This window comes from Micromys minutus, assembly GCF_963924665.1.
Source record: "Micromys minutus genome assembly, chromosome: 3".
Taxonomy (NCBI): Eukaryota; Metazoa; Chordata; class Mammalia; order Rodentia; family Muridae; genus Micromys; species Micromys minutus.
The window spans coordinates 95,975,064-96,001,119 of record NC_137972.1 but is presented as its reverse complement, the minus strand read 5'-3'; the positions used below and the strand labels follow the sequence as shown (position 1 = coordinate 96,001,119).

Genomic DNA, 26,056 nt, shown 5'->3' with positions numbered 1-26,056 from the left:
CAGTTGCTAATGAACATAAGGCATTTAATCAATGTTAAATGGGCTGATGGGTTGATGAATGAACAAATGTGTTTATTTTCTTTTTCATGTTCACGTATTTTTCTAACTAATTCTTTAAACTCCACCCCACAGTTTCCTATCACTATAAAAGGGCTGCTTACCCCCTCTCTCTCCCCCTCTTGCTCTTGCTCTCTTCTCTTGCCCTTACTCCTTTGTTCCTTCTCTCCCAATTCCCTTCCCCCCTCTTCACGTGCTCATGGCCGACCTCTATTCCTCTACATCTCTACTCCTCTCCTCCCCTTCTCTCTCTGCCCCCACTACTCTCTTAACTCCCCCCCTCCATGCCCTGAATAGACTCTGTTCTATACTATACTGTCCTGTGGCTGGTCCCTCAGGGGGAAGAGTTGCCTCATGGGTCCGCCAGAGGCATCCCCCTGCTATCACACCTCACCACACCTTTATAGAACATACCCCCCTGCTCTCTTTACCTATTTTCTAACATTGGTGCCGAAACCTGGGACATATCTTATTATTACCTTTTTATAAACACATCACTAGTTACCTTTCTTCCAAAAATAACTTTCCTGGTTATGTTTACCAAGGTACTAGTAAACAGTACAAGCCACTTTGAGGAGTCCTGGTCACTCAGGATGACACAGGCAAGTGATTCCTACCCATGATTTTCTACAACGACCCCTCATTGCAAAGGATTTTAAAGAAAATCCTGAAGATTACCATTTTGATGCTTTCTACATACCTGAAAAACTCATTGTATTTTTACCTTTATTTCAATGTGACCAGAGAAAGCAACCGGTTTCAGTTTGGACTTACAGACATTATTTTAGTGGCAATGTCTTCTTATTCAATGTGTATAGAATAGGAAAAATAAGAACACTCCTTTTGTTAGTATTGGCAGAAAACAAATTAGGTTTAAACAATTTTTTAGGGGTCCTTCGAAAGCATCATCATCTCTTACTAAAAATAATATAGTTTGAATATGTTTGGATAATTTTCTGGGCCAGAATAGAAGCATATATTTACATATCTGTCCTTACCAGTCAAGTCTGTGGATAGCATACTTTCCTTAAAACATCTCTGTTTGTAATTAAAGTTACTCTTTCCATTTATTAATTTCTTTCAAAATTAAAATTCCTCCTTTAGTTCTCAACTTCATAACATATGCAGATATTCTGTGGTAAAAATACCAAGTTGAATAAATGCTCCATTTTCAGCATAGCCAGCCAAACTAAGGACAGCTGCGTTATATGGTGGGATCTCATGTGCTGTTTTGCAAATAGAAAAGGATTGAATTATACACGCATAGGGATGCTCATAGGTGCACATTTACTTAAATAGCTAATGTTCCACAGCAAATTTTCCATTCAGGGAACCTCATGAAAAAGAGTTACTGAACATAATCACCTAAAATTGATTTAATTAATTTGAATATAATAAAAAAAATGTTTTTCAACTATGAAAAGGACATGAGATTTTATCCATAGCAGAGCTAGAGAATTTCAGTTAAATACCATTCTGCCTTCATCAAGTATCTTAGATTTTGAAACTGTATTAAGCAAAGTATTCCTACTCTCATTTTAAAAATTCTAAACTGGGTGAAAATCTGAGCATCAGACTGGAGGATGCAATGACACATTCCCTCCTTATCCTGAGATGCTCAAACCTGTTTTTCTCCAGTGTTAGACACTCATTACATCTAGAACAGCTCCAGAGAGAGCAACCTACAGATGCTTCAGCCTTCTCTCACAGAAACAGACGCATCTACTGGACCTGTTCCTTCTGACCTATGCTCAGATTGTTCCACAGACCCTGGACAAGGAAATAGCCAACTCTAAGACTTGACAAACCTAAATAAAACCCTACTCCCACTTTTCTAGACTCTCTAGAAACGTCACCCCAAACCAAGCATGAAGCAGTCAGAGATCACAACGACCCTATTTGTAAACCACCATTGCCGATAATTTTCCTTTTTTAATTAAACCAAAATAAGGGAATGTTGAGATTCTGTAAACCCCACCCCTCAGTTACCTGGCAATAGGCAGGTATGCTCTGAGCTAGTTACCTAACACTATAAAAGGGGCTGCTTGCCCCATCCTCTCTCTCTTGCTCTCCCCCACCTCTTCTCCTTCCCTTCCCCCCTCAATCTCCAGGTGCTCATGGCCAGCCTCTCTCTCTCTCTCTCTCTCTCTCTCTCTCTCTCTCTCTCTCTCTCTCTCTCTCTCTCTCTCTCTCTCTCTCCCTGCCCCCACTACTATCTTAACTTCCTCATGACCTGAATAAACTATTCTGTACTATACTGTCGTGTGGCTATACCTTAGTGGGAGGGATTCCCAACATGAATCTCCCAGAGGCATCCTCTTCGCCTCCAGGCCTCACTGCACCTCCATGGACCATATCCCCCACCCCCGGCTCTCTTCATTCTTTTCCTAATGGATACTCCAATTGTATGACTAAGGCAGATTTCTTTTTCAATGTAGAAAAATAGCAAACATATTTAAGTTAAATATTGTTTTTTAAGTTAATTTTAGTAATTAAAGACACTTTAAATAATAAACCAAAATAATCCACAAGGAATTGGACTAAAACAACTTTCCTAGATGGCGTTTCTTAAATTAAATTTAAAACTCTGAGTGTGATAGAGGGCTGGGCCTTACCATGCCCACCACAGGTGTCACTCATTGCCTTTTGCTCATATGTGCCTCCTGTCACCATTCCTCTCCCGATCTTCCCTGGATGCCTCTGAGACACGACTTTCTTTAGCAACGAATTATAGGTATGACCGTTATGGTAGCTCATTCAGTAGATTGAGGCAGGAGGATTGCCGTGAGTTTGAAGCCAGCTTGACCACCAGTGAGTGTCTGTCTCAGAAACAGACTGAAATAGTTACTGATACACCAGACAGCTGGTTAGTTGCACAGAAGGTGACCATCATAAACATTCAGTTGCTGCTTAAATTTTATTTTTTGACATTATAATTACATTATTTCCCCCTTTCTTACCTTCAAACTATCCTATTTACCCCTTCATACCCTTTGTAAAATTCATGACTCTTTTCCACTTTGGAATATCTATTGTCACTGTCCTGATCAAGCTCAACACAGAGACTTTTAAATCTAAGCCATAATGTGTGGTTATTTGAGCTTAATTTTTCCTGTCATGAAATGATAGAGAATTCCCATTGTCCTTCAAAGCTTTGCTGCACTTGTAGTCATGTAGTTGCTGGAATTTTTCAACTCTTGTTAATTTAACAAAATTAGCAAAACATATTTGGTCAATAAAATAATCTGCTGAGTGGAAAAGTTCCACCCGAAACATTAATTTTTATTTTTGTATTTAAAATGTAACATCACATTGAAATACAATAGCTTTCCCTACGGCTTTTATGCTTTTCCACACAAGAAATTACACTCCAGGTTCTTAGTATCGATAGCATATATTTAGTTACAAGATGTGCATGCAATAAGCAAAAATTGATTTGTGTGACTTGAAGCATAGTGAATATTTAATACATTTGGTGTAATGAATATTTATCATCTGGAGAAAGGAATGATTTGAAAATAATAAGCTTGAAATATAAAATAAATCAAGACAAATATAAGTTAGCATTATGTATTTTTCACTGTATTCAGCAGTTGAAAATCTGAATTTAGCTATCAACACAGGGGAAATGATGTATGGTTTCCCATACAAATGGTCCAATAGATTAAAAACTAAAAGAATCTATTAAATTTCTTCTACAATGTGTAGAATATAAAGTGTTATCAATCTTCTCCATCATTGCTCTGTTTCTATAGCAACTTGAAAGAACTGTGCTCTTGAAAAATTTCCCAAGATTTGTTTGCATTGTCTCTCTCCCTCTCTCTCTCTCTCTCTATCACACACACACACACACACACACACACACACACATACACACACAATGCATACACACACATACACACACATACACACACACATACACACACATACAGGCACACATACACACACACATACATACACACATACACACACACACACACACACACACACGCACACACTTGGAAAGGGAAGAAAAATATATCTACAATTTCTAGACATTAGATATCAAAAGTACATTGTATTTACATATTTTGAATTACAGGGGAAAAGCCATCAAAGCAACAGGATTCTGAAAAGGAAGTTAAATGTATTACATAGAACATAAGAAACAAAATATTTCCATGTTTTTTAATATTCCAAAGTTTTCAAATAGTGTTTGTGTGTGTGTGTGTGTGTGTGTGTGTGTGTGTGTGTGTGTGTTTCCAAACTTTGTACATGCCTGAGCTCTCTGAAGTTGTGGGTTTTGCCTCTTTCTGGGGTAAGTATGTGTCTACTGTCTACAACTCCTGGTGTTTCATGAATTTCTGTGTGGGAATTGTTTCTAGACCAAGGGGCCAAAGTACTCCCAACTTTCTTTTTTGATTACCCCTACCCAGTTCTCATAAACACCACAAAAACCATCCCCTTAATTCTCACATTTCTTGAATATTTATATCTGTGTATACAAATGGTGGCCATTTCTGTACTCTGATATTTCACCCTAACCTCTCATATCTGAGGCTCTCAATGGGTTTGGATATGACCCTTCCTATATTTTCTTTTCAATTTCATTTATTTTCAATGCAAATCCTTGATTCTAAAATGTCCCAAAATCCCTATTCCATGTTGATTTTGTTTCAAAGTTCAAATGAATGGTATGTTGAAGAAATGAAGAGGCTCTTAACTGCTGGTTCTCCTCAGGCTCTCCATGAGAGGTTAATAGAAGAAGTTGTCCATTTTTTTTCCAGAACAATCCATATCACAGATCCAATTAAGCTTTCAAGGTAACTACAGAGTGATAACTGTTCCCGGAAGCCATAGACAACCTATTTCCCATTCCTATAGCACATGTCATTTTTTATTCCATTAGTTTTCACTGGTTACTTATCACACACTATAGACGATGCATTGTAGCATTTCTAATGCATACATTCAATTAAAGGAGTCAAAGGGCTGCAACTATTCACCAGGTGCTCATTTCTGCACAAGTCTGGAACCATGAAATCTTCCAGCCATTCACTAAAAGGTAAATGTATTAGTGATTAAGGAAGAAATGCTTGAGATAAAAATTTAAAAACAAATACAGAGGCAGATGCTCATAGCCAACCATTGGACTGAGCATGGAGACGCCAATGGAGGAGTTAAGAAAGGGTTTGTAACCCCATAAGAAGAAAGACAATATCAAACAACCTGACTCCTCCCCAGAGCTCCCAGGGACTAAACCACCATCCAAAGAGTACACATGAAGGGACCCATGGCTCCAGCTGCATATGTAATTGGAGGAGAGGCCTTGGTCCTGTGAAGGCTCAGTGCCCCTGTGTAGGAGGTGCCAGGACAGGGGAGGCAGGAGGGAGTAGATGGGGGGGTGGGAGAGCGCCCTCCTAGAAGAAGGGGGAGGGGATAAAGCATTTCTGGAGGGGAAACTAAGAAAGAGAGGATAACATCTGAAATGTAAATTAAAAATCTTAAAAAAAAAGAAAACAAAAAATTAAAAACAAAAATAAAAAATTTATCTAATGAGATTCCTTTTTAAAGTTCAAAAATGTTATTAATTTAATGTATGTATTTATTGTGCATGAACATGTGTGTTCTTATATATGGAGGTTAGCGGAAAACTTGCTGGACTTGGCTATTTACTTCTGCCTTGAGAGTGATGGGATTGAACTCAGATCCTCATGCATTTTTAATTTGAGCCACCATTCAAGTCTCAAAGATGACTATTTTGTTTCTGTTTTATTTTTCTCCAAACATATATAGTGATGATACATTAAAATAAATTTGTTTTTAACAGCAATTAATGGAGTTCTCAATTAGAAAAGAACGGAGCAACTGGGGTTAGAGACACTGTGAACTCACACCATCAAAATACTATTCAAAGAGGTTCACACTTCTAAAAGGATCTTGCTACTCAAGGAAATCTCCATAAAGTCATGGAATGAGAGTTTGAAAACTCTAGACATCTTTTGATAGACTATTAATTACATCAATTACAACAAATTCTGAATAAAAAACAGGAAGTACTATCCCAACTCAGTGATGATACTAGACTTTATGGATGGAGAGGATCAATTTTTAATTCATTTTAAAAAATATAGTAGATGGCTGTACAAACTGTGATAGATAGGACATACATAGATGCCATAATAGTCTTAATAGAAGAACAATGGTCACTCTAGATACATATAAATGATAGAGATAAGGAATACAGGCATTTTTTCCATGTTCACAATGTCCTAGCTTAGACTTTCCAACAGTCAAAAAGTTGGAGGAAGAGGAGGAGGAGACAGAAGAAAAAGGAGAAGTAAAAGGGGAAGGGAGGAGAAGGAGGAGGAGGAGGAGGAGAAGGAGGAGACGGAAAAAGAAGAAAGAGGAGAAGTAAAAGGAGAAGGAGGAGGAGGAGGAAAATGAGGAGGAGGAGGCGGGGGAGGAGGAGGAGGAGGAGGAAGAGAAGGAGGAGGAAGAGAAACTTTTTTAAAGAAATAAGATTTCATAAAGATAAACACAGATTTGCAGCAAAGTTAGTATGTGACCTGCAACCTAGAGGATAGGTGCAGGAGCTGGGGTTGCATGAAGCAGCTTCACCACAAACATATTTCAGTTAATCTATTTAGACATTTTTCTGTCTCGGTTCTGACAAAGGAGCAAAATAGCTGCCATCCCTTTAAGGTATCAGTGCCTGGGGAAAACTATTTCACACAGTTTGAAACCTGAAATAGTGGAACAAACTAAAGATGGTTTTGTTATTCTGTGAGCATGCATAACCAACATCACGTCTGCTTCATCAGCTGAAGCTCTGCATTTAGCCAGTTGCACGTATAACTCTGCGGTCACTCTACTTCTCTAAAGTTAGCAGTTAAGAAACGGATGAATGCCAAAGCACGGCGATAACATGCAACTAGGATGTAATACCAGACGGAAACAATGCTGCTGGCTTAACTGAGTTAAATTTGTATAAAAAAATGAGGAACTTGTTTCAATCATTTGGATATTTTATCTTTCATATTTACATTTTCTCTTTGCATAAGTGCACAAACTCATACATGTTTGAAGCATTTCAACTATTTTTGAATATTAGAGAAAGGTAAGATAATAAGGCAAACTGTATTAAAGCAAATCAATAAAACAAAATGGTTTGTGTTGTTCTAACATGATGTCCTAGGTTTCAGTATCAATGTTACGAAAAGGATGAAGGGGAGGGATGGCCCATGGAGGTGCAGAGAGGCCTGGGGGCAAAGGGGATGCCTCTGGAGGACCCATGCTGGGAATCCGTTCCCCCTGAGGGACCAGCCACACAACAGTGTAGTACAGAATAGAGCTTATTCAGGTCATGGGGGAGTTAAGAGGGTGGTAGAGGCAGAGAGAGAGAGAGAGAGAGAGAGAGAGAGAGAGAGAGAGAGAGAGAGAGAGAGAGAGAGAGAGAGAGAGAGGAGAATAGAGAAGTAGTGGAGTAGAGGCCAGTCATGAGCACGTGTAGAGAGACAGGGGATGGATAAAGGTGAGAGAGCAGGAGGTCAAGCAGCCCCTTTTATAGTGTCAGGTCACTGGGGTGGAGCATACCAGGCTATTGCCAGGTAACTGAGGGGTGGGGTATACTTGTCTGTTGCTATGTAACTGAGGGGTGGGGTTTCCAGAATCCCAACAGTTTGCATTAGTTATTTAAAGGTAAAGCCAAACATCCTGTTTTGCAAATACAGTAGCTCTGGAAGATTTGTTAAATGTTCTTTTATCAAGCTCAGATGTTATTGTACTCTGGAGTTAATGTATAAACTCTACCTTTTCTAATTTAAATTCTGGAAGAATAGATTTTCATTTTGTAATACCAATTCTGAGAATTGTTGTAAGGGATGAAATCTGGAAGCAAGCCAAACATGTATCAGTAGCAGAAAGGGAAAACATGTATGTATCCATACATGGAAAATCGTTGACAAATAAGGAAGGAGGAAAAATTATTAGAATTTTTGATGATATGGGTGGAGTACATTAATCTGAGTACCATGGCATAACATTCAGAAAACAAAACTTAATCTATTCTGACCAATATGGTGCCAATATCATGAATCGGAAGGGTAAAAGCTATTGCAAGGTGTTGTAAACATTGAGTGGACTTGTTTATTGTCTTCATTGTGGTGATAGTTTCATAATTTATATAGACACCAAAGCGAAGCAAATTGATTATTTTCTAAAAATTAAAGATTTCTTTCTTTTATGTATGTGGGTACACTGTCATTCTCTTCATATACACCAGAAGAGGGCATCGGATTCCATTTTACATGAAGTGGTTGCTGGGAATTGAACTCTGGATCTCCGAAAGAGCAGTCAATGCTCTTAACCACTGAGCCATCCCTCCAGCCCCAGCAAATTGATTATTTTAAATATGTGCAATTTTCTGAATGACTTCTTCAATGCAGAAGCTATTTGCTAAGTCCCGAGGGAGACATAATTTAATTCTGATAACAAGAAAGAGGAATAGGGTTTGTATCTTTTCCTCAGTGTTCATGCCGTGCTGCAGACTCTGGTTTTTAGTTGAAGAGAGGAAGCAAATGTCCAACTTCAGTTGAGTGAATTCTTGGGTACTAGAAAAAAGTATCACTATGCTTCTTCTCCCAAAACAGCAAACTGAGTCACCTTTCTCATGCATGGTCACTATAAATTGCTGCTCTAACAAGTATTGAGCTATAAAAGAGTTGTTCTGTATTATCTGAAAACTAGCAGTATATTTCTGTACTTCTGGCTTTAAATGATGAACACTTCATTAATTCGTTTAAATCAGCTGTAATTTGTCAGTGGAATGCTAGTAATTATTTCATTTTACTTACATGCTCACGAATTTTTTTTTTTCTAAAAATGACTCATGAAAACAGTGAGATGTGTAGCAGGTCAGTTCATTCTGATTGCTGGTCTTCAAAGACTCACAATCAAGAATAAGAGGCTAGCTGTGTATGATGCTTCATGACTCAGATCCTAGCGCCAATGGGATTGAGGCAAGATAATCTCTGGTTGTTCAAAGCCAGTCTAGCCTAAGTAGCAAATTCCAAGAGCTACAAAGGGAGATTCCCAAGAAGTCAAACAAAAGACCAGTAGAAATAGAGTATGCCAAAACTAACAGGGCAGTCATTGCTCACTCTCACAACTGTGTGCACAGAATATTCCCAGTTCAGATCTCACAGAAAATTTTGGAGTCTGTTTCATTCACTAGTAGAAAAAGTAGTAAATGTACTCAATCTCCTGTATGAAATTAGCGTAAAAATTAAATGGTGACATTTTGTAGTCAAGAAAACTATTTTATCTCTTATTCATTTATTCACAAGGAGAAAGCAACTGGCCTGCAGAAATATAAACTGAAATCTATCAAACCAACCAAGGCTATAAAGAAAACACAGCTAACTACCCTTTCAGTTAATCACCGATTGAAACTATAGAAATGAACATGGTTTCTGGTTTCCGACTACACACGTGTAGAAGGAAAGGACATAAAGGTGTCTAATTAAAGACAAGAATCTCTTTGCCTTCTCTTCAGGCTTGTGGTTAGGAACAATAGATCATTTTTAGTGCCCTTAAATACTGCAACACAAATTCCAGATTCGGTTTTTTAGTAATATTAACTTTATTTCCTATTATGTCAACCTAAAGCTTGATTTTAGCTTCAGAGGGAATTTCAAACTCATGACCTAGCTCCTATTTGAGTCAAAGTGACTAACTTCTTTCTCTGTGTCTAGGCAGTGAAGGATATTGTGTGAAAAGAAGCAAAGTCTTTGCCTCTGGCTCCACTCTCCAGCCAAATTTAGAAAAAACATATTTTTAAGTCACTCATACAGAGTGAAATCTTCTCCAATATCTTTTCATATATCTCTTTCACGTATACATTATCAACAGAATTCCTTAAGATTTAAATTCTAAGTATTCCTTCTTAAGGCAAGGGATAAGCAGTGTGTGTTTTCTACTAAAGGGTTTAGGTAAGTGTTTTGAGCAGGGGTTCATGGACTTTATTTTGCTTTTAGTTTTTAATAGGAGAGAGGAACCTAAAAGGCAAACATGTGAGTATAAACATTAAAACATGTGAAGCAGGGGAAAGCTGATTCCTTAAGAAACAGGAAGTTCATGGAATGGGACTGTAAATTCTATAAGCAAAAACACATGAACTGAGCTGTTTAGATCAGTGGAGCATGGGTAAAGGGGTTGCCTCCCTCGCCCTGCAGAGCCTCTCTGCCATTTCCTCCCCTCTACTAAGCTAGTTTCCAGAGCATCATCTGTCCGGAGGGGTTCATAAATCTTAATGTGTTTGACCAGAATACTTTTCAGATAATGGTCTAGTTATAATGTGTAAGAGTCACCGGGAGGACCCAATTGTCCATGGATTCCTCAGTAAAGGCACTGGTGTTCAAAATTGTAGCTCTTCTTTATAGCATGGTGTTCACCTCACCTTATGCCTTGTCAATTAAAATATTTTGGACCAGTCTCTGATGTGTATAAATGCTACTGACCCAAATTTCATTTTTTTTAAAAAATAAAATAGCTTTCATTCCCTATTTAATACTCTACAGCCTTCTACGATATTAACCAAAGAAGTGATAGACACTATTTGTGGAAAGAGATTGTCTTTGTATAATGCTTCACTGCCTTGATATTTTAATCATCCATATCTCAAAACACATGTTTCAAAGCACACGGTGTAGGAGGACACTAAGCAATATGCAAAGATCTCACCCTGAATATAGCAAGACAGGTGTAGATGTTCAAAATACTGGAAGTAACGGAGTCAACAGATTTTTATTGCAGATGGTATTTCTTTTCACATTATGCAAGAAGTACAGAGGGCTCTATTTAATGTGTAGCATTCCAGTTCCTGTTAGAAAGAGTTAAAATAGGCTTTATACTGCTACCCCCAAACTCTTGAAAATATGTTATATATACCGTCACTGAGTGTGTGGGGAGGAAATTCCTTAAGGAATAATACAAGTAACCCTTAAAAGGAATTGCAGAGATGGACACTCCACAGAACTCCCTTCCTAGTCTTTACCAGGTTAGGAACTCTCCAAGAAGCTCTTCATGGGTATAACAGCAGCTTTTCCAAGGGACAGAGCCACTGAAGTGCTTGCCTATCATGTATTCAATTACTAATTAGTATGGGAATACCTTACAGTCTTTCCGTGGCCACCTAAGAGAAAGTATATATTTTCTTTGGGTTTCAAATAACATGGAAAAGAATTATTTTGGAAGGAAGGGAAAAATGCATGCTCCATAAATCTCAACATTTTATGAAACCATACACATGCCAGTGATTTAAATGTGTCATCGAATTTTTAATGCAGCAAAGAGAAGGCCAAAGCACCCTCTATGGTTCTGTGCCTAAACAGCCAATGAGTAATTACCGGAGACCTTGACAACACAAGGAAAGAAAATTGGGAGGTATTAGTAGCCCATACTTTGAAAATGTGATAGCACAATGCACTGTTTATATTTACTAAATGAAATGCATGGTTTCTGAGAAAGAAAAGAATCCACATACTGAATTTGCTTTTAGATTTAGAATATCCATGTTAAACTTAGTCTGAGGAATATATGAAGTCTAAAATAAGCATCTAACACCAACATGTTGGTTCTTGACTATAATTATACTCAGCAGGCTGGGGAAGGATAGTTCTGGAAGTCTGAATCTAGACTGGGTAACATCATGAGCGCCACCCTTAGGTCTTTCAAAAACCTTTCCTAAATCTCTTTCCTATTAAGGGCTCCATTAATATAAAAGGTAACTGAATAACTTGTAATCCTGGATACATGATCAGTTGTTATGGGAACCTTAACTAGAACCTGAAGTACACAGCAAACACAGGGACCTAGATTTATATCACTAGCTACTGCCTAGAGAATAACCGTAAATGTTCTACCACGTGAGGTCTTACTCCTATAACCAAGATTTTGTCTGCCCAGCTTCTTCATATAAATGTCCCTTTCTTATGTAGTCTGCTATCTTTCCCACACAAGACCACCATTCTCCTTAATACCCCAAACAGGTTAATGGAATTAGATGGCAAATTATTTGTGGGCTTGCTGGATATGGGTTTTGTGTGTATGTGTATGTGTGTGTGTGTGTGTGTGTGTGTGTGTGTGTGTGTGTGTGTGTGTGTGTGTTTGTGTGTGTGTGTGTTTTGAGCCATTTTATTTCATACACAGTATGATGATGGAAAAGTACTTGCTGTTAAGATACTAGGATCTATAGACAGACAAATGGGCGCCCTTATAAACTAATGTATTAGACTTATCACCTTGAAAAAACAGTTTAACATCTGTTCTTTCTATTTTCTTACCTGTAGAATGGGAATAGAAATACTTGTGCCCAAATATGTATGTAACAAAAAGATTTCACTAGTAGAGTTTGAATCTTATCTGACCTTCCAGACTGAGAGGAAGGCACAGAACCGTGAATGGGGTTGCATCTACTAATATAGTTGTTAAGTGCCCCTGATTACCAGGAATCATTCTAGGTCCTGGAATAAAGCTTTGAACAAGCAAAGGAAAATCACAGGCCTAAAAAGACACTTGGAATAATTGTACACTTTGATATAAGGTAAAAGTATACTTCATAGATTCTATTGTCTTCAAAACCTCTAATCATATTAAAATAGAAACATAATTTAGGCTGAAATCAAATTAAAATGAAGTGCAAATGATTAGTTGTAATTTACTGTGAAATGTTAATCAAAGCCTTGAAAGTCCTGTTGAAGACTTTATGTCGCAGATTCATAATGACAAGAGAAAAAGTCATAACCCATAATAAAGAATAAACAATGTTTTTTTCTTTAGAAGAACATCAATTAATATGTAATTGCTATATAACCCATGCCTCAAAATTTTTGGTATTTACTGGGTAATTTGAATGTGGAATTTGAAAGTTTGTAATATTTTGAAAATTATGAAGTATTTAGTAATTTATTCTAGAAGATGATTTTCAAAGAGGAATAATTCTATTGTCAAGCTTTCTGTAAGAGGATATGTCAATCTGCTACATACTTCCCCAACAGTGATGCTTTAAATTTTATTGTATAAAAATATTTCATTTTTTTCTTGAAGGCCTCAACTATTGTGTACATACAAATAAAATTACCTAGAAAATAAACATGTTTTATATGCTATTCATATTGAACACAATGAAGTCTTGATAATGGGGAACGAAAAGGAGATATAAAATAGTCTATTGCAGAAAAAGTATGCATAGACCATAGCCCAATTTCTTATACATTTATAATACAGTTAGACCTTGAAACAACATGCTGTAGACCAAGTACACTTGGCAGAACTAGTCTGTCATAGATTGTCACCATCTTGTTTATTTGTTTTATAAGGTGGGAATGTGATGGAAAACCCAGAAGAGTATAGATCCCTCTGCTAATGTGAACAGAGACAATGGTGCTTCCTAACCCCATTTTCTCTCAAAGCTGTTTTGTACTTAAAGTTCTGAGCATCAAAACCAGGACCTTCTGTATGCTATACAAACTCTTTACCTCTGCTATTCTGTAGGATAGCTTCATCAAAAAATGTCCTTTCACAAAATAAATGGTATTATTTTTTAAAATACATTTGTTGATAGGTATCTGCATGAATTTGACATTGTCCAGCCTGCTCTCAGGAAGTTAGCTGATCTGGATCTGAAAATGAACAAGAGAATGTCTCAATAATAGACAGTGTTTAGACCCAGCATGTTAGGCAGAGGCAGAGGCCAGAGACCAGAGGCAAAAAGGCAGAGGACAGAAGGCAGAGGGCAGAGGGCAGAAACAGAGGGAGATATAGGTACATCTCTGTAACTTTGAGATCAGCCTGGTCTCCAAAATGTGTTCTGGGCTACCTGGCACTACATTGTAAGACCACTCCTCTAAACAAACTTGATAGCATGTAGATTGTAGATATGTAGGAATAAAGAAAGCACCTTTACTACAGCGATCAAGGAGGAGGTGTTGGTAACTCTAGACCTCGAGTCTGAGAAAATACCAGTGGAAGGTGTCAAAGAGGAAGAAATAGCAATGTTGCAGAAGTTAACAGGTTAGCAGGAGGCAATGAGGTGGCAATTGATTAGAGAAAGGACCAGTATTCTCATGTAACTCAAACTCTTTAAGTTATGGTGGAAAACGATCACCAGGAAATGGAATTGACAATGGAATTAGATTAACTCCCTCAGTGTATGGCCAGATTCCCAGGCATCCCTGTCTCATCAGTTTGGATAGGTTAGTGTATTTCTCCATATGGAAAGGTGTAGATGCTTTCTAGGTCCTGAGGACAACATGAATATTGGGATCTTATTTTACAATGAAGTTAAACAAGAAGACTTTCCAGGATGCCAGGCAACTAAACATTTAATGAAAACACACAAAAAATAGGAAGAAAAAAAGGGCTAAGGGCTGCTGCAAACCATCAGTGAAGGAGTGTTCCTTGTGTCTTACTCAGAAGTTAAGCACACAGGAGAAAGGCCTCTCTAGGGAGGAGAGTGAGGCTTACCTACTTGCTAATTGACTGCCACTGGACATGAGGCTGGGGTTCATTGTAGCTGTAGAGAAAAAGAAACCCAATAACGAGATTTACTAGCCCAGCTTCTGCCACTAAGAGTTTCAATAAACCCTCCAGTCTCCTGCTTTCTCTCACAATTGATGATAATAATAGCTTGGAGCTGTAAAAGGGGTCAATAGATTATCCTTGTGATTTAAAGAAATATAAGACTTTCAAGCACAAAGGAACAAGTATTAAATGCTCTCTCAATTTCTAAAGGGAGATTTCACCAACTCCTCCTCCTTCCCCCCTACCCTCATCCTGTGGGTGCTTTTTAGTGTCTGTCAGTAGCTGGGCTAGAGTAGAGTAACCTTTAAAACACAGATTTCAAAGAGCTGCTTATGTTTGACTTTGTGATGCCTCCTCTCACTCAAAACAACGGTTTAGTTTCTCTTGGGTGCGTTTTGAGCTGAGGAGTTAAGTGACTGGACAATAAAACACCTTGCTTTCTGTGGAAAGCTGGCATGTCAGGAGACACCAAGTGAAGGCAATTGTAGAAACCTTGCGATATGCTTGTGAGCCTGGTCATATGAGTAGCAATAGAAGATATAAACGGTGCTTGAGTCTGGCTTCACTCTGATGACAGAATTGACATATTTGTAATAATTGCTCCAGCTTTATGGAGCCTATAGCAATATTTTCTGAATTCTGGGCATTTCTATTATCATAGAAAAAAGTGATTAGAGTTTAATTTCTTAATGTCTACATGTCAGTTTACCTTTAAAGTATCAGTGACCTAATAGTTCATTTTCTTCTTTATTTCTCTGAATTTATAAATATATATACTAAAAATGTATATTTTTTACAATGTTACACATTTAAAGTAGCATATTGTCATTAACAGTATGCACACCCTAGAGTCCCAGTTTTCACCATGGTTTCTCTTCTAGCAGTTTCCTTTTTTTACTCTCCTAAAACTAAAAGAAACACGCACACTCACACACACACATACATATATACCCGCACGCATACTCATGCACACACAAGCACACACACTTACAACCATTTACTCTTCATAATAGTTCTTCCCAATCAGATGCTAAGATGCAGCTTCTGAGTCATATCAGAAAAAGGATTCTAGCAATTAGCAAATCACTTTCAATTCAGCTTAAATATTTTATATCCAAACAAGCACATCGGTCTCCCAGGGCTAAACTGGTTCAGCTTTCATTAATCAGAATGTCTCAGAAATCAGTGAAGTAGAAAATCATATACTTTTATCCCCAGCACAGAAGCTAGAACAAATCTAGGTTGCACAAAGCTTTGGTGTTGAAACCCTGGGAAAATGATCTGCAGGGTAATAAGAATGTAGCGATGGAGGCCTCGTTGCATATCAGCTCCTGGGGAAAGGCTCCCATTGTGTTGTTGTTGAAGACAAAAGATGGAAGACAATAATGGAGGCAAGAGCATCATGTCTAGGGCCGACCTATACGGCTTCCCAGGACAAAGATGCAGCTGACTTGACCGGTCTAGGTCATCATTCCTTCCCATTTGGATAAGCTTCTCCCCGGTACATGATCAACCCCAGTTTCCTCCCTTACAGGCTCTTACTGCTCTCCTCTTGTTGTACATTAATGTGACCTTTCTTGTCCTTTTGTTTTTTGCTTTATTTTCCTATTTCCCAACTGTTAACTTACTTGCAAAAAAACGAACTGGATGATTTTTGTTTAAAGACATGTGTACCTTCCTTCACATAGAATCCCTCTTCAGGGCGCTGCCTGTGCAGGTTCAAGGAAGATGTCCCAGTGCTCATATGAGCAGAGGCTTCCATTCCTACCCTACAACCTGTCTCCAGTGACTTCTACTTCCAAGGGAAATCAGTTTTCTTCAATGTTTTTTGTTTACTTTTCTCCCCTTGGTCTCATGTTAATTTGTTTAGACTTTTTTGTCTAATTGGTCCTTTGCTTGTATATTTTGTTTTAAAATTTTGTGTTTTTATATTTCTAGTATGTGATCAAATCATATTTTATGAAAAAATTCCAATTAAAGAAAAAGAAAAGGCCATTAACAATGAGGTTGCTTATTTGCACTGAAGCCAATATGTCATACAAGCAGAGACGTGTATTCACTGCTACAAATATCTAACATTCTCTGTGAGTAAGTAGGAAAGCAGATAAACATAATCCCGTGCACATATATTACTTAAAATACAAGTTACTGACATTTATTGATACTTTATATTAATTCAAAATGAAGTGAACTCAAGCCACCTGTTATCATTTGCATATACATATGAAATTCAGCTTGTCTGATTATCCTACAATACAAACATATTATTGGCTACTTCATAGAAATACATTCAGAATGAGTTATTTCCTGGATGCGTGTAGATATAGAAGTTAATTACATGTGGCCAGGAATTAACATTATTCACGTGAATGAAGAAATGCGTTTAAGACTGGAGAGGAGCAAGGTCAGTATGGTGCTTGCTGTGCAGCCATTAAAATCTGAGTTCAGTCCCATGGACATCATGCTAAATGCCAATAACATCAGTACATGCCTGGAGTAGTGCTGAGCCGGGAGCATCCCTGGGGAATCACCGCTCACCAAGCCTAGCTGAACTGGAAACCTCAGGTTCAGAGAGAGAGACTCTGTCTCAAGAAATGCCATAGAGAAAATTTAAGGAAGACATCGGACATCGCACTCTGGCCTCCACATATGTGTGCATGCACACACACATAAACACATGCACATCTATATACACACTTACAAAAGTGTTTAAGGAAAAATGGGCCCTCAACATTTCAGTGAATAGTAAAATGAAAAAGATATAATAATAGAAATTTCAGGCACAAATAGAAATAGACTTCATTATTAACACGAGGATAATGCTAATGAAGGCAGCAGTGAGATGAATTTCACAAGTACAGGGATCACTGTAATGAAGACAGATGGTCCATGGCAAATGGAATGAAGAGGCAGAACTGCCCTGGAAACCCCTCGTTTGCTGGTGATGTCAGTTTTCAGGAAGCTGTTCGGCCGTTTCCTGAAATGTTAAATATAGATTCATCAGATGGCTTGGCACTCCTCTTTTTTTCAACCTGAGATAAGAGAATGAAAACATTTCCACACCAAAACTTTTACACAGTGTTCAAAGCAAAGCAACATTAGTCATAACAGAAGAGAAATAACTCTACTGTCCATTGACAGGTAAATTACACATGCAAAGTGTGAGTGTGTCCATATGAGGGTATGGTGCTGTGTGTTTTAGTCTTTGCTCTGTTGTTGGAAAGAGAATCCATGGCTAAGGCATCTGTTATGAAATGGGATTGTTTTTTACAGTATCAGAGGTTTAGCTTATTATCCTCGAGATGGGGAGCATGGCTGTAGGCAGAGGAACGTGGTGCTGCAGATGTGGGGGAGAGCTACATCCTATGTATAGGTAGACAGAAAGACTAGGCCTTGCATTTTTTGAATTTTTGAATTTTTGAAACCTCAGAGCGGTCCTGAGTGACACACTTCCTACAAAAAGCCCTCACCTCCAAATCCTTCTAATCCGTTCAAATTATTCCACTTCCTGGTAATTAAGCATTTAAATATATAAGCCTATGAAAGTCATTCTTACTTAAACCACCACAATGGTCCATAAGCTATAGGTTGTAACAAGAATGAACAAGCAAAACTTAATGAAGCATGGGTCATTTTTTATGATTCAAGGCAACAGGCTAGAAAAAGTAAGCCCCATTAGAGAGAAAGGCGTTGGTAAAGTTGGAACCAGGAATTACTTAAAATTAGTTGAAAAGTTTCCTTTTGATGCAATAGCCATGTGAAATATCATTGTAGTATTGGGTCTGCTGTGCTGTCAATTAGCTCATATCTATTAAATTGTATATTTAAAATAAGTGAAGTTTTTGATGTTTCGATACGCATTAAAGTTCCATAAAAAGGACACGAAGAGACAGTTCACATAAAGAAAGCTAGACTCAAGAGAAGTCAGCGTGAGAAGGTGTAAAAATGACTAGCACTGTGAGCTGCGGAAGAGATATTTGAGAAAATCAGATGCAGACATACCAAACCATTGGCGTAGCCTCTGCTTCTACCAGAGATTCCCCTCCTCTTCAGCCAGTCTGCACTGGTTGCAGGAAAATTGATTATTTTGGACTTGAATACCTGTCTTGTGGTCACAGAATAGCTAATTAGAACTCTGGGATAATCTGCTCTTCTAAATAGAGTTCATTATGCGTAGAATATCAGGGGCTTTTTGTTGTTGCTGCTGCTGGGGGTGGTGGCGTCTGTTTCTTTCCTGGGGAACTCTGGGTGGACTATTGTTGTGCAGTGCTTATTTTAACGGGGGATAATGAGAACCACAAAATTGTTCCTTGTTTATTATTAGTCTTGAAGCCCTAGAACTGGCTGTACTAACGAAATCATTGTGAGGCAGGGGAAGATGAGGGCGTGGGGCTCAGGGAGGGGAAGATTGGAGGGGATAGTGCCTGTCAGCAAGTCCATAGTAACTGCAGTAAGCACTTTCTCCTTATAAAGGCTCACTGAAATTTTATGAAGCGCATAGAAATTCCAAATATTGTCTCTCAACTTGGTCAGAGGAACTACCATAGACGCGTGCTAGATCTAGATAATCTCAGTTTCTAAAGAATTAGAAATCAAGTATGCCTACAGATGAATCTACTTTACCTTACTTATTTTCCCACAACCAAATTTTTGTCTTTATAATATTTCTGAGTGATTATTATGAATTTATTCAATAAATCAGTGTCATATTTATATTCTTAGCTATAGAATATTCACTAAAATCTCTTCATTCATAATATACTGAAATCATTGAAAAATGCGTTTGTATTATGTTGGTTTCTATTACTTAAATTTAATTTCAAATACTGGCAAAAACAGATTATGTATTATTCCTTGTGATAAATTTTCAGCCAATAGTATCTATTACCTTAAATTCTTAAATGAAAGCAGTGTTAAAATGAATTTGTACATCTTGATTGGCATGTTTGGTATAAAAGTCAGCAGTTAATTAAGAACACAGTGAGGGCTTTTTAAATAGATTATGAGAGGCCAGTTCTGTTTGTTGATTTGTTTTAATAGCTTGTATGAAGAAGTGTTTTATCTCCCAGACTCCAGTGAGGTGCAAAGACAAGCCTAGGCTCCACTGTCTGGCACTTGCAAAGGCTCCTGTGGCTCTGTTCACGTAGGCATGCTCTGTAATGAGCCCACACAGTGTTTGTTTTCCTGACTTCTGGAATAATAAAAGAAACCTGACATTAAAGGCTGTGGTAAAGTACTGGGCTGTTACAGATAGTTTGACCGGGATGTTTGCTGCTGCATTTATTGCATGGAAGCATTTTTACGAAGCATTTAAACTTTAAAGCAGATTCTTATATGAACCCAGGGAAAGCAATCACAGACTATCATCATTCAGGAATTAGGCTGCAGTCTCTATAGAAACAGAGCAGTTGTCACAGAGTCGGGAGCCATTTAGACCCCACTTTCTGTGGCTGAAATTATATTTCCCATATGTCTAATGTCAGAAACAAGGCGGTGCCTTCCCAAAGTATGAGTTTCCCCTCAGGATCTTTCCCTGTGTCAGAACTGCTTTACCAAATGCCCCACAATACTGTTAATAAACAGGGTGAGCTCCACACATTTCTTCACAACCGTCATCCTCTGTGGGCAGTCAGTCATTTGCCCACCGAGAGATCACACAGTTGTGCTGGACTTTCTTTTAGAGTTGAAAACTCTTTTTCCCCCCAAATTGGTAAAACTGAACCCCAAACAGCTGGAGGAGAAGCAGGAGCACATCTAGTGTCCGTTCTCTTCTCATCTGAACGAACACCATGAGGCTGTAGAAGAGAATCGCTACTGTATTTTGCCTCCTCACTTTAGGGCTAGAGAAAGGGCAATGCTGTCATGTATTTAACAGCCATCAATCAATCAAATTAGTACCAAATCAAGGAGATCTGTGTGATGGGCAAGGAGAGAGGAAGAGGGATCCACACAATTTCTTGTCCCTGGGTAGGAATTCACAGACATTATTATATAAACTCAAAGTGTATGGAAGCACCGTATTAAGCAGTGTGATATTCGCTGAAACTCCCATTGAGCATGCTTTCAGACGCATTCAGATAACTTATTCAATGTCACAGAGCTGGAGACCAAAACACAATCCTACTCTCAAACTACAATTAACAAGCAAAAGCAATCAAGTCAAGAAGTGAAAGCACATAATGCTGTATCCAGAGTTCAGTCTCTCCTCAAGATCCAGGCTTAGCATGTTAATAGGTTTCTGAACATTGGAGAGGTGAAAAAAACTATATCTAACCTAGAACTGTTTCCAAGGCAGCAGCATCCTCAGAGCTCCTGGGAGAGCTCAGAAGTTACGCAACACGCCTAGGTTGTTGGCCTTGAACTCTTTGATGTGTGTTTAATAAGTCTACCTACAGAGTCTGTTCGGTAATGTTCCTTATCAGACAACTGATTACTCTCCCCAGCTAGTACAGACAGGTCTTAGCATCCAACATTTGACAGTTCCAGTTGCCATGTTAGAATGAAGCTGATGAAGGACAGAGTCACAGTGGGTATTAGGTAGAGCTCATTTACACCCGCGCAATCACAGAAAACCATCCTCACAGAGATAGTTGCTACTGAGGGGGAATATCTGCAGCCACATGCACAGGTGAACTCATTCAAGTGAAGTTCATCCATGGTGGAGAGCGCAGTTACTGAACTCGAAGGCATCTGGAGGCTTGTCTTCTATCCCTGGCCAGTTTTAGACAGGATAGCATGCATGCTTTCACTTGAGATTCTGACTGCTTGCTTTCTACAAACTCCAAGTACAAGGAATTCTAGAGGATAGGCCCCAAGAGAAGTGGCCTTTATTAATATTATAGGTTGAACTAAAGTGAATACTATTTTGGAGAGACTTGTAAACACAGGCTTTAACTCCGCTTTGAATTTTGTCAGCATGGGTAAAGATACATCTCAGAAATAGATCTATGGGGGAATTTTCTCTGACAAAAGTGAGAGAGAAAATACTGTGTACTAATGATCTCATCTATAGCTTCCTAGCATTTCCAGCTGTTAAACACGGCTCAAAGAAAACAAAACACACGGCATTGTGTGAAGGAGAAGAGGGTCTCTGTGGGAGGTTCTGCATTATGTCATCGCTGAAAACTGTGTCGCTGTAGAACCCAATGTGCTTTGACATCTTTTTGGCTCTGGCTATCGGACTTGCAAAAGGGAACTATTTTTGTAAAGTTGTTCATTGTAGAAAACTTAGAGAGCACAGAAAGATTTTAAAAAATAAGAAAACAATGGTTATAGCGTAGAATTATATGTTCTCTTCTTTCCAAAAACATGTTCATATCTCCATGTATATATATATTTAATTGGATGTGCATAATATGTAGGTATTCAACTAATAAATAATTATAATGATACAAAATAGTTTGTAGATCCTATGCTTATTTTCTTAATTTGATTTTAAAAGTATTTTTCCTCTTTATTATAATATCAATGCATTATTTTTAGCAAATGATCTGTTTTGTAAAATGTGGCATGATGGGGTGAAGGGGAACTTTAGGAGATCCATTCTGAGGTACCATGAAGTTTATTTAGGGGCATGCGAAGAGGAGTTGGGAAGGGAATAGAGACAGAGAAAGAAAGAGGATAGAGAAGGGCACACACACACACAGACAGAGACACAGACACACAGACACACACACAGACACACACACACACACACACACACACACACACACACACACACACACACACACACGGGGACCAGGCAGTGGGAGGAGGTGGATAGGGCAAAGGACAAACAGGGAGAAAGAGGCCAGAGAGAAAAAAGGGGACAGAAAGCCCAGGAGAGTCTAGAAGGAATGCTAACATGCTACCAGAGAGGACAATTGTTCTGTCTTGAGGCTGAGAATACAGAACAATGACTGAGTTCTTAAATAGCAGAAAAATCTGACTTCAAACCCTAACTGTGGGGGGGTGTTGTATCCTAGTACTATATCATTATTCCTTTAAGCATATTATCACAGTTAAATATTTTAGTCATCTAGATGTTCTGAATTTTAAGACTGACGCAAACCTCTTGGTGAATAGCCTTTGCCACCAAACTCCAGTGGCTCTGAGCACGCCAGCGAACACCTGCGCTCTCCATGCGCTGATGTGGGAAGACTGAGAGCATGCAGCCAGCCTAAAGAACTCCTATTTCAAAATAAACCAGAAAACAGATCAAAACAAGTGACCAAAAAGGCAAAGCACAATCCACTGAAAGGATGTTTTGTTCTAACCCTCACCTCTTGAAAAGACTCTAGCTACACGGTTCTACCTTTCTCCCCCTTTCTGGGAAAGTCTGTGGAGAATGACCCTAGAGCTCGGAGTGAGCGTGCCTGAAATGCTCATGTGCTTAATGAGCACATCCCTACACCGAGAATGGTCTAAGGCTGCAGCAGCATGGCTCTTTTGTGAGGTCTAAGGAAAGGAGGGGCTGGTAATTTCCACAGGCCGCTGGGATGGCCTCCACTTTGATTGATGGATTAGGTCATATATCTGTCCACACGTACATGTCCCTTCCAATAATGAATCTAATCAAATGTTAGTCCACTTGATGGGATAAGAATAATCACATCTCATTCCATCACCATTTTATTTTCTGTATGGAGTAAATCATGAATTTCCTCTCTTGCTTTTTCAAAATTTTACAATGAAATTGGTGTGTCCTTGTGTTTTGAAAAGATTCATTGCTCAAACTAATAATATTCACAACAAAAGCCATAAGGTAGGATTGATGTAACCTCCTGCTGCCCAGAGTCTCACGACTGCCTCCCAGATGATCGTTCCTGGTGTCTGATCTTCAGCTCCTTAGCTCTTCTGTGGCCTTTTACAGTCTGCCCAAGACAATGCTTTTCTCTTAATTATCTACAGCCTGCTATTTTAGTCTGAGCTACATTTCATCCATTATTGGATCTATTTTTAAGCCTCTGGAAATTCATATATGTGTATGCACATTTCTTAGTAATATTCATACAAACCTATACTTCCATCTTTGCTCTGTGCTCCTAAACGCACCTTCCTCCAACGGTCATGACCTCACCCCCTCTCCCCATCTCACTGAGTTCAATTAGTGTGGCCTGCAAGATCACAGCTACAGAGTCATCTCAGGAGCTATCCGCGGGCTCCCAGTAAACAAACAGTAAAGACAAGCAAGCGGCCATCTTCCACAGCAATTAATTATAAATTCCTTCTCAGGTGGACTTGGAGCCTCAGAGCCCCACTGTCTCCCACGATGGAGCTTTGACTGGCTTAAGCTGCTGTGAATTCATGTGTGTACCAGCCGTCCATGTTCGAAGATAAGCACATCTCGGTGCTCTTCCCATCTCCTGTCTCTTGTATTTTTTCTTCCTCCTGGGGATGTTCCCTGCAGCTTGTTTTATATTTTACTGCAGCACTTTATTCATTTTCCCACCCAGCTCTGGTCGTTTGTTTTGTTTTATTTTCCCTGAAGATTTCCAAATTTCATATCTTTTCTCCTTCAGAAGTGATGTCAGCTTTAAGGTTTCTTATAAAGCATATCTAAGATTTTAATGGCAAGTTTATCTCATTTAGTTTCCTTGGTCTTTTTGTTTGTCTGTATGTCCTCTGTATCTATCACGAAGATCATGCAATGCGGTTAGCATCCTGCCTCAAAGACCAGTAAGCCCTTAAGAAGCTTCTTCCATTAAGGAATTTGTTTCTCTGGTTTCCCATAATGCATTTTATTAGCAATAGATTATATAATAATGCCTAAATACCTTTAAATTTTGAAGTGCAATCAGGTGGTGTCTCTCTCTGTGTGTGTGTGTGTGTGTGTGTGTGTGTTTATGTGTGTGTGTGTGTCTGTGTGTGTGTGTTGTGTTGTGTGTAGACAACAGATCCTGTTAACTCTCATAAGGAGGCACAATGGACATTCTCAAGGAAAAGAAAAACAGAAAAAACAAACAAAACAAGAAATGAAAGGTAGAGTGGTCCTCAGGGAGGCTGCCCAGACAACACCTGCACAGTGTCTGAAGGGCTTGGAGGGCTTGGAGTAGCTCTTCTGAATAACCGAATACACACAGAGCCAAGATCCATGACCTTGAGCCCTGCAGATCTCTTCTGCTGAATGTGATCTTATTCCAAGAAAAGTCAAATTATCCTTTACTGTTGCCAAGAAAACTTCAAATCTTTCAAACCATGTGGTCTTAAGAGATGCCTGAAATGTGCTAAGGCACAGGACAGAGTCCTCAGCTCACCGCTGAATCGCTTAGAAGCTAAGAACTATTCATTTTGTGCAGAGTTCTGATGTTTCCGAGTTGAACGGCAAGTGTAGAAAGGACTTTGAGCGGAGGTAGGAAGGCTGAAGGGTATCTGTGCCCTTCTTGAATCCGAGCTAGATGAATACGAATTGTGTCTCACTGAGGAGAGTAACAAGGCCTGCCAGAGCAGAGGCTGTGCAGTCTTCCCGACCTGCTCCTTCTCTCCTTCCAGCTTCCTGGAATTAGTCAGGCGAGCAGCGGCAAATGAGGAAGACAGAGAAGAAATCTTTGTTCACATACTGAAACAACATCTGAAGGAAGCATGCAGAATATTTTTAAAGGTTGTTGTAAGGCAGCTTTTGTGATGAGGCTTTTAGTCAGGGTTTGGTTGGGTTAAAAACCCAAGCCAATTCTCTATTGTGATGTACAGCAAGGATAGCAGAAATTGGTACTGGTGCCTCAGAGTTGCAGATATGTCAGCGTGTAAAAGAAAGATGAGCTTGTCAGGAAGACGCCGGTGATGCACACGGTATTGGCTCTTCTTAGAAACTATTTTGGGATCAGACTTAGTTTTGTGTCTTTGTTTTCTTCAAACACTTCCTTCCATGACCTTCTCCTTGAAGGGCAATAGCCTTATTTTTCATGTTCATAGTGAGATATTTGGCATCTATATTCTTTTCATCAACTTTGAAACAGTTGCCAACGACTGTACAATGCAGACAGACATTCAAGGTCTGAGAAGAGGTGCCCTTTGGATGTTTATTTGAGGTCTTTACAAAAAAAAAAAAGCCAGAAACAAAGCAAAGAAAAATAAAACAATGTACAAACACCCGAACGTACCTGTGTAAAGGATACTGCAGAATGGTTATTAGTTTAAAATTACAGCGAAGCCTGGGATTGAGTTCACTCCCCATTATAACCGGTTACCTCTGGCCGCTGGGATCACTGTAATGTGCTGGCTCGGGAAGAAGGGTTTGGAGATGCTGCTGCCACTCATCTGGTGATGGTTCTCCCTATGGCAATTTAGTGAAGCCACTATTTGAAAGCAGCTGGCTGATTTTGTTCTGTTAGGCCTTATGCTTATCTTAGTCCTAGTGATGAGTTATTGCTAGGCAGATGACATGGCATTTGAGAAGAGAAGGAGCAATATCGGTAAGTATTTTTTAGCTTTTCGTGTCCTCTAAAGCAGTGTTGTCTTC

At 38.9% G+C, this 26,056-nt stretch overlaps 1 protein-coding gene across 1 annotated transcript in view; it reads left to right on the top strand.

Moving 5' to 3' along the window:
* NRXN1 (neurexin 1) overlaps nucleotides 1-26,056 on the top strand; it is a 1,029,777-nt gene that overhangs the window by 337,252 nt on the left and 666,469 nt on the right. The gene's annotated exons all lie outside the window — the stretch shown is intronic.